The 6,226-nt window shown below is 55.5% G+C and overlaps 1 non-coding gene across 1 annotated transcript; it reads left to right on the top strand.

Annotated features, from left to right (window-relative positions):
- The first annotated feature begins 6,154 nt into the window (after nucleotides 1-6,154).
- Nucleotides 6,155-6,226, top strand: TRNAM-CAU (transfer RNA methionine (anticodon CAU)). Its single transcript has one exon. It is a non-coding gene; the product is annotated as a tRNA-Met (tRNA).

Below are 6,226 nucleotides of genomic sequence, written 5' to 3'. Positions count from 1 at the left end.
GAATGGGTAAATTTTTACGAAAAATTTTTGATTGCCAGTAAAACTAATCCGCGGTGCCCCAGCAGCCGCGCGCGCATTCCGGCATTCGCATTAATTCTGCTGCCCGCCTTATCCTGGCGGCGCTTGATGGCGATGGCTGGTGTACGTCGATAGCTATACAGCTGTGCCGGCCACACGAGGGGAACGCCATTAGTAAGCACGGCTGGATTGCAAGTGGTCTTAAAACTAAATACCCATTTCCGGAGGAACCTCCAGCAGCCGTCTTCAGACTATCCTTGCTGGCCCCTACTCTTGCAATCTCAGGCATTTTTTATTTTGCCAGTGTTTCTGTCAAGTGCCAGCCCTGAAATTGCTAATTAGTGACATTGGAGAATGGCAGCCCGTAAGCACGTCCATCCCAACCTCTGCGGCTTTAGACACGTGTATTTTGCATTCATCTAGGCACATGCAGTGTACACCAGGCCGGACCCATGCAGGCGTAGACATGCTGTAATAGTTTTAATGAAGACAAGGCGCTGTCAGGTTGCTCGCCACAGTGCACCCCTTTGCACACCGACTAGATATTGCCCTGGGCTCTTTATTCCGTCCCATGCGGGTTTCTGGGGCGACGTTTGCAGCCGCGGCACATTTTTGCCGTCACATTGCCCTGGCTGCGCTCAGACAAGGCAGTGCCATGGCTTGCCTGGTGCCTCGCAGCTAGGAGCGGGTCTGCATCGGACGCCTGGCCTCGCTCGATCCGGCACACGGAGAGCCGCTCGCAGCATCGCACAGTGGGCCTTGCAGCCTCATTGGGGGCCTTTTGCCTGCGCCCCTTCGTGCTGTAGCTGGCAAGGATGCTCGCGGCCACAAATTCATCGGCCGGGGTCACCTTGCTGTTGTAAAACAGGCGCTTCTTGTCATAGCACAGACACGCCGCCTCCTCGCCCTGCAGCCCTCCACAATAGTGAACAGTTGCATCTGTGCTGGACTCGGCGCTTTTTTGCCGGCAGAGCCCAGCCAAGTAGCTGCTCGCAGCGAGCTCATTGCCATTTCTTTCAAAGTAAACCAAAGGCCGCTTCATAGTGGCAGCCCCGGGCCGTGCGACATTGCTAGTATTACATCTTCCAAAAAGTTCATCGTCGTCCATCAGCGCGCCCATCCCGAACCTTACCGGCAGGATGCTCTGTATATACACCGGCCTCAGGGCTGCACCCCCCGCCCTGGGGCCTGGGCTGTAATGCCGCCTGCACCTCTTCGGCCCCGCTCTTTCCCCATCCCGGCGCATTGCCTCCAGGAAGTTTACGACCAGCCCCAAGTCCTCCTCATCCGCATGCATGCCCATCCGGGTTGTTCCACCTATAGCGCCAACAATAATCTGAAACTTGACATTTTCCACGAATTTACTAAACGCTGTCATTCGGCATGCCAGTTTAATTAATTATTAGTAGGCAAAATGGATGGCTGACGTCGCTATTCTGCGGGGAACTGAGCGTGTCACATTGATGCGCTTTTAAAGGGCAATGCACTGCAGGGTGTCACGCAGTCTTTGGTATGCTATAGGTGTGATGCAGATCCCATCCGTTTTGTTTTGGGGTGACACCTCTCGGGCGATATTGCGCAGCGCTCTCTAGCCAAGACAGCTGGGGATTTCTCCTACAGATTGTCCGAGTTACTGGTAGACAACATGATACAGATTTCGGGCCCGGGGTGGGCTGCGAGCTCGGCCCACCTGGCGGTGCCAAAATAGGCGCGATATGCGGTGGAGAGCCCGCTACAGAGTCTATTTTCTGCCGTTCGTGCGCCTCGTTTACGCAGGGCCGGATTTATTCAGCGAGGGCCGGAACAGAGGATGCTCCACACACATTACCCCATATTTCCCCACCGCATCGAGCTGTGGCATCACTTCTCGGGTCGGAAATATTCTGCAAATCCACTACGTTTAATAAACTTTGCAATTTCCCCGGGATTGGATGAAGGGCGCACGATAAACAGCCGGCAGAGCCTGTTGACCATGGGGGCTAATTTTCGCCTTTCTCCAATGAATCTGACGGTGGTCTAACAAATGAATGGAGCAATCGCAGGTGCTCCCAGAACCCTACAGACTGACTATGCTTAATTGTGGACGCAATCCCATAAAACAAGCCACATTAAATCATTACCCTTCTTTTCATGGCCTGCGACAATAATGTATATTAAATATTATAACTTGGTTCTTAGTATTTGTTAACTGCCTTGTTTGAATGCCTCAATGTGCTGTGCTCTTCGTCTTGCAGAGCTTGTCGAAGCACGCAGTATCGCCGGGCGCAGCCGTGGCAACGGTGCTGGGCAAATCACATGGTGCCCGGGGAATCAGCAGGCGCGTAGTATCTCCAGTGTAGTCTTCAGCCGCCACGCTACGCGGCACTAGAGAGAATCTAATATCTGCCCAGGAACTGCACACCTAAAATTAGAACGGCCACTGCCACGCAGTGGGCTTCGCCACTTGCGCGGATAGTTCATTGGATGAATTTTAGAGCTAGGACATAGCATTGTGCTCTGATGCCTCAGCATCCCCAATTTACCCTGAGCGCTCGAGTTACTAAATTGCAAGTCCTTGTTTTATCAATGTCACTAGCTAATTATAGGCAGAAATGGCGTGGATAGGCCACATAGCAAAATGGTGGCAAAAGAGCCCACAGCACGCGCTGGCTCTTCGTGTTGGCCTATTTTCGGGGGCCGCATACATAAGACATCTCCTTGCGATGCATGCATGGCTGTATCCCTTATGTACTCGGAGAGGCAAACAAAAGGATCCTCCGGAGTCGCCGCATGCTTGCGGCTCATACTCTACCCCATGCACGGCTATAGGCGTGGGAGCGCGGGCCGCAGTCATCTGACCTCGGCCGCCAGCTCCTCCCATGAAATATTTTTCATATGCGAAAGCTTGGTCAGCTAAATTAATATTTATATTTCAACCATAGGGCCTCCGATCCGCGCCAGCTAAAAAGAGACTGCAAATGTGCATGCTTCCTTTATAGGCACCAATGTTCGGCCACAGTTACCGTTTGGCCATGATGGTCGACCGTGACCATCCTGGAACTTCCCGCCAAACATCCAAATTTCTATCCCCAGACGAGTGCATGGCCGGCCAGAGGCAGAGAATACGCAGCGAGACGAGGATAACCTCGAGCTTCGAGATCGGCAAGAAGAAGTTCCGCCTGTGCTACATGCCGCGGGGAAGTGTGAAAATTGCCGCTCTCCAGCTCAACTACTACATTACCGGCGTGGGGCCGTACGTGCGCCGCATTATCGAGATGGGCAAATACCAGGCCATCAAGCTCTATCTCAACCAAAAGTACATGCAGGCGTCGCAACCCTTCCTGGCTGGGTTTGTAGAGTCGCTCCACGTCCCTGGCTACCGCTGCCTCCCGGATGCGGGGTGCGGCTGGGCACGAGCCAGGAGCTCAGGGAATATGTTCATGTCTGCACAATAGAAAAGGAGAGCCTGGGCTAGCGCTATTCCCGGCGCCCGCCGACGCATCCGGCTTGAGTGCTCGCTCTCCTGCAGCCCTGGTCCAGCCATGATCAGGTAGGCCGTAAACACAACGTTTGGAACCTGTGTGTCTGGACTGTATACTGGGGCATACATTCAGGATTATAAATAAACCCACTCACGGCAAGTTCTTTCTAGAATTGAGCCTCATTGATAACGGTCTGTTCACGTGAAGCTGGTATGGCCAGCAGTATGTGGGGCACCTCTACCAGCACCCCTGACATCTTATTTAAAGCGGACAAAGAGTGCCGTTGGTTTGGCTAAGTATAAATGAATATTCTGGATGGCATCTTAAATGAACCGGGATCTATTTCCACATGCCGTGCCTACTGCCCTCTGAACTGCCGCGTCATGGTGGCCACACTGAGCAGCCCGTCCTTCGTATACAGAATGTACTTGCCAGGGCCCGCGGCCTCCAGCCCGCTCATCCCGGGATGCTCGAGAGTCGCCGCGTCTCTCCCGTCCCAGATGCACACACCGTCCCTCACGTTCCAGAGGAAGAGGCCGTGGGGCGCGCTATACTGCAGCACACTGCCGGGCAGGGTGCGCTCGCCCGCGTCTATGCCGATTGTTTCGCAGATGGATATGCCAGCATCGGTGCGCAAAACCGCCCTGTCGCAGAGCAGATATGGCAGATGGGCGGGCGCTGTGTCGGACTCCGGAACATGTACAGAGCACAGATACCGGCCAGTCTCTAAAATACGCAGCTTCTTGCTGAGATCGCGCCTGTCCCAGAGCCACAGCCTGCCCTTGCGCGCAGTTGCTGAGTATACCAGATCGCCGGCGATCCCTATATCCTGCACCGGATGGGGCGCTCTGCGGAACACATGCGCGGCAGACCCCACGAGGCCGAAGCTGGCGCGCGCATCGTAGAGCTCGACCTTTCCCCCCTGCGTCTCCACATACACCGTGCCGCTCCGCTGCTTGAGCACGTGTATCGTGGAGTGGCAATCGCCGATGACCGTCCTGCGTAGATTCAATATATTGAAAAGAACCAGGCTCGTTCCGGCGCCCGTGGCCAGGAATTCGTGGTTGCTCGCCCATATGAAGCAGCGCAGGCTGCCGTCCACCAGCTGGACAGAGTACGGGACAAGAGCACGGGGACCGGGCCGGCGAAGCAATGCACGGCGCAACCCGGGCTCTGACCGTGGACACCCCGCAGGACGGCCCGGAGATGCAGGCCAGCGGCCCCGCCGGCAGTAAATGCAGACAATTAATGTCTTCAAATCAGCACCTCAAAGCGCACCTGTGGAGCGTGACTATATAAGTATGGAGGAGAAGTGCACCATGTTGGAGAGACTATATTTCGCACCATGCGAGCACTCGATAGGTGGGACGGCCCGCGAGTGGAAACAATAGGCGCATGGAACCCGCTGCGGCGAGGATGGCCTGGGAACGGATGGCAGACATGAGACCCACTGGGGTTTTGCAAATATCACGGGAACGCGTGGCCAGGAGCGCCTCGGGCGTCCGCGTGAAGATGCATGCTAATTTAATCAAGTGACCAATTTAATATCTATAAATACATGCCCGACGCTCTTTAAGCAATGCCGACGGGACCCTTCTTCCGTGCAATTGCAGAGGCTTCACTGCAGCTCTAGCATATTCTAAACCGGGGAAGGCCCCAGCCGCGCCCCCATCCCTTATTCCACAGGCTTGTGAGGGCTTTCTTTGTCTTCGGCGACGGCTTCAGCTTTGCTATCTCCTCCTCGAGTCCCGGCTTTTGGAGAAGCTTACTGAACTTTTTACTTTTCGCGGCCTTTTTGAGAATGGCATTCTTTCTCTGCTGCTCAGCGACAGTCGCGGGGGTGGTCGACAGGGCGTCTTCTATACAGTAGCGCATGCTCTCGTCTACCAGCACAAACTCCTGGTCGGTCCTGGTGGAGGAGCACGGCTCGAGCGTGAGCACGTGGGACGCCGACAAGCAGCGCCCACTCTTCATGAACCTGTAGCCGAACTTATGGTACTCGGCGCTGAAGAGCTGGACGTGCGCGCACGCCACGACGCTGCTCCAGCTGGTGCATACCGGGCGTCCGTTGATCTCTATTCGGAATGCATCGCCGTCCTGGCGTAAGCGTGCCCTGCGTGCATACTCGGAGGCCTCGCGGACCGCGACAAATGGGGTGGCCTTCGGGCCGCTGAGCCACTCCGAGATGGCGTATCCGGATGGCGCGCCATCAGAATGTGAATATTCTTGAAGGAAAGCGAGGTTAGCATGTCGTCGGCCAGCGCAAGCACGCCGCACATTAACAACAGCGCCCAAGCCCGGACCATTGTGCCTGGAAAGGCGCATGTCTCTGTTATTCCGTGCGTTTCACATTATCAAGTACTGTACCATCAGGTTTCACATTTCCGCGCGGGCGTAGGACTCGCATCAATGCACGCAGTGATATTTGGACCCAGGACGCCCATTCGCCAGCCTGGGCCCCCGGATGCGATTGCCCGAGCAAGCGCTAAAGGTTTGGGCGCGCCAGCCCTCCCATCCACCGAGCAAGCCGTGGCTACCCTCCAGGCGCTAAATGGCCTGCCTGGCCAATTTATGGCGCCGCCTATGCTTCCACTTACTCAGGGCATTCCCGGTATGCACAGTCATGCATAGGCGCCAGTGCGGCCGCTTAACTACCGCCTTTTTCTGCAGTACAGGCCCCCATTGTATAACGGTTAGTACGACAGTCTCATAATCTGTAGGTCCGAGTTCGATTCTCGGTGGAGGCA

The sequence above is a fragment of the Ips typographus genome, linkage group LG14 (genome assembly GCF_016097725.1).
Source record: "Ips typographus isolate SLU linkage group LG14, UJ_Ityp_2.0, whole genome shotgun sequence".
In the NCBI taxonomy this organism is placed as follows: domain Eukaryota; kingdom Metazoa; phylum Arthropoda; class Insecta; order Coleoptera; family Curculionidae; genus Ips; species Ips typographus.
This window is presented reverse-complemented; position numbering and strand designations above follow the sequence as displayed.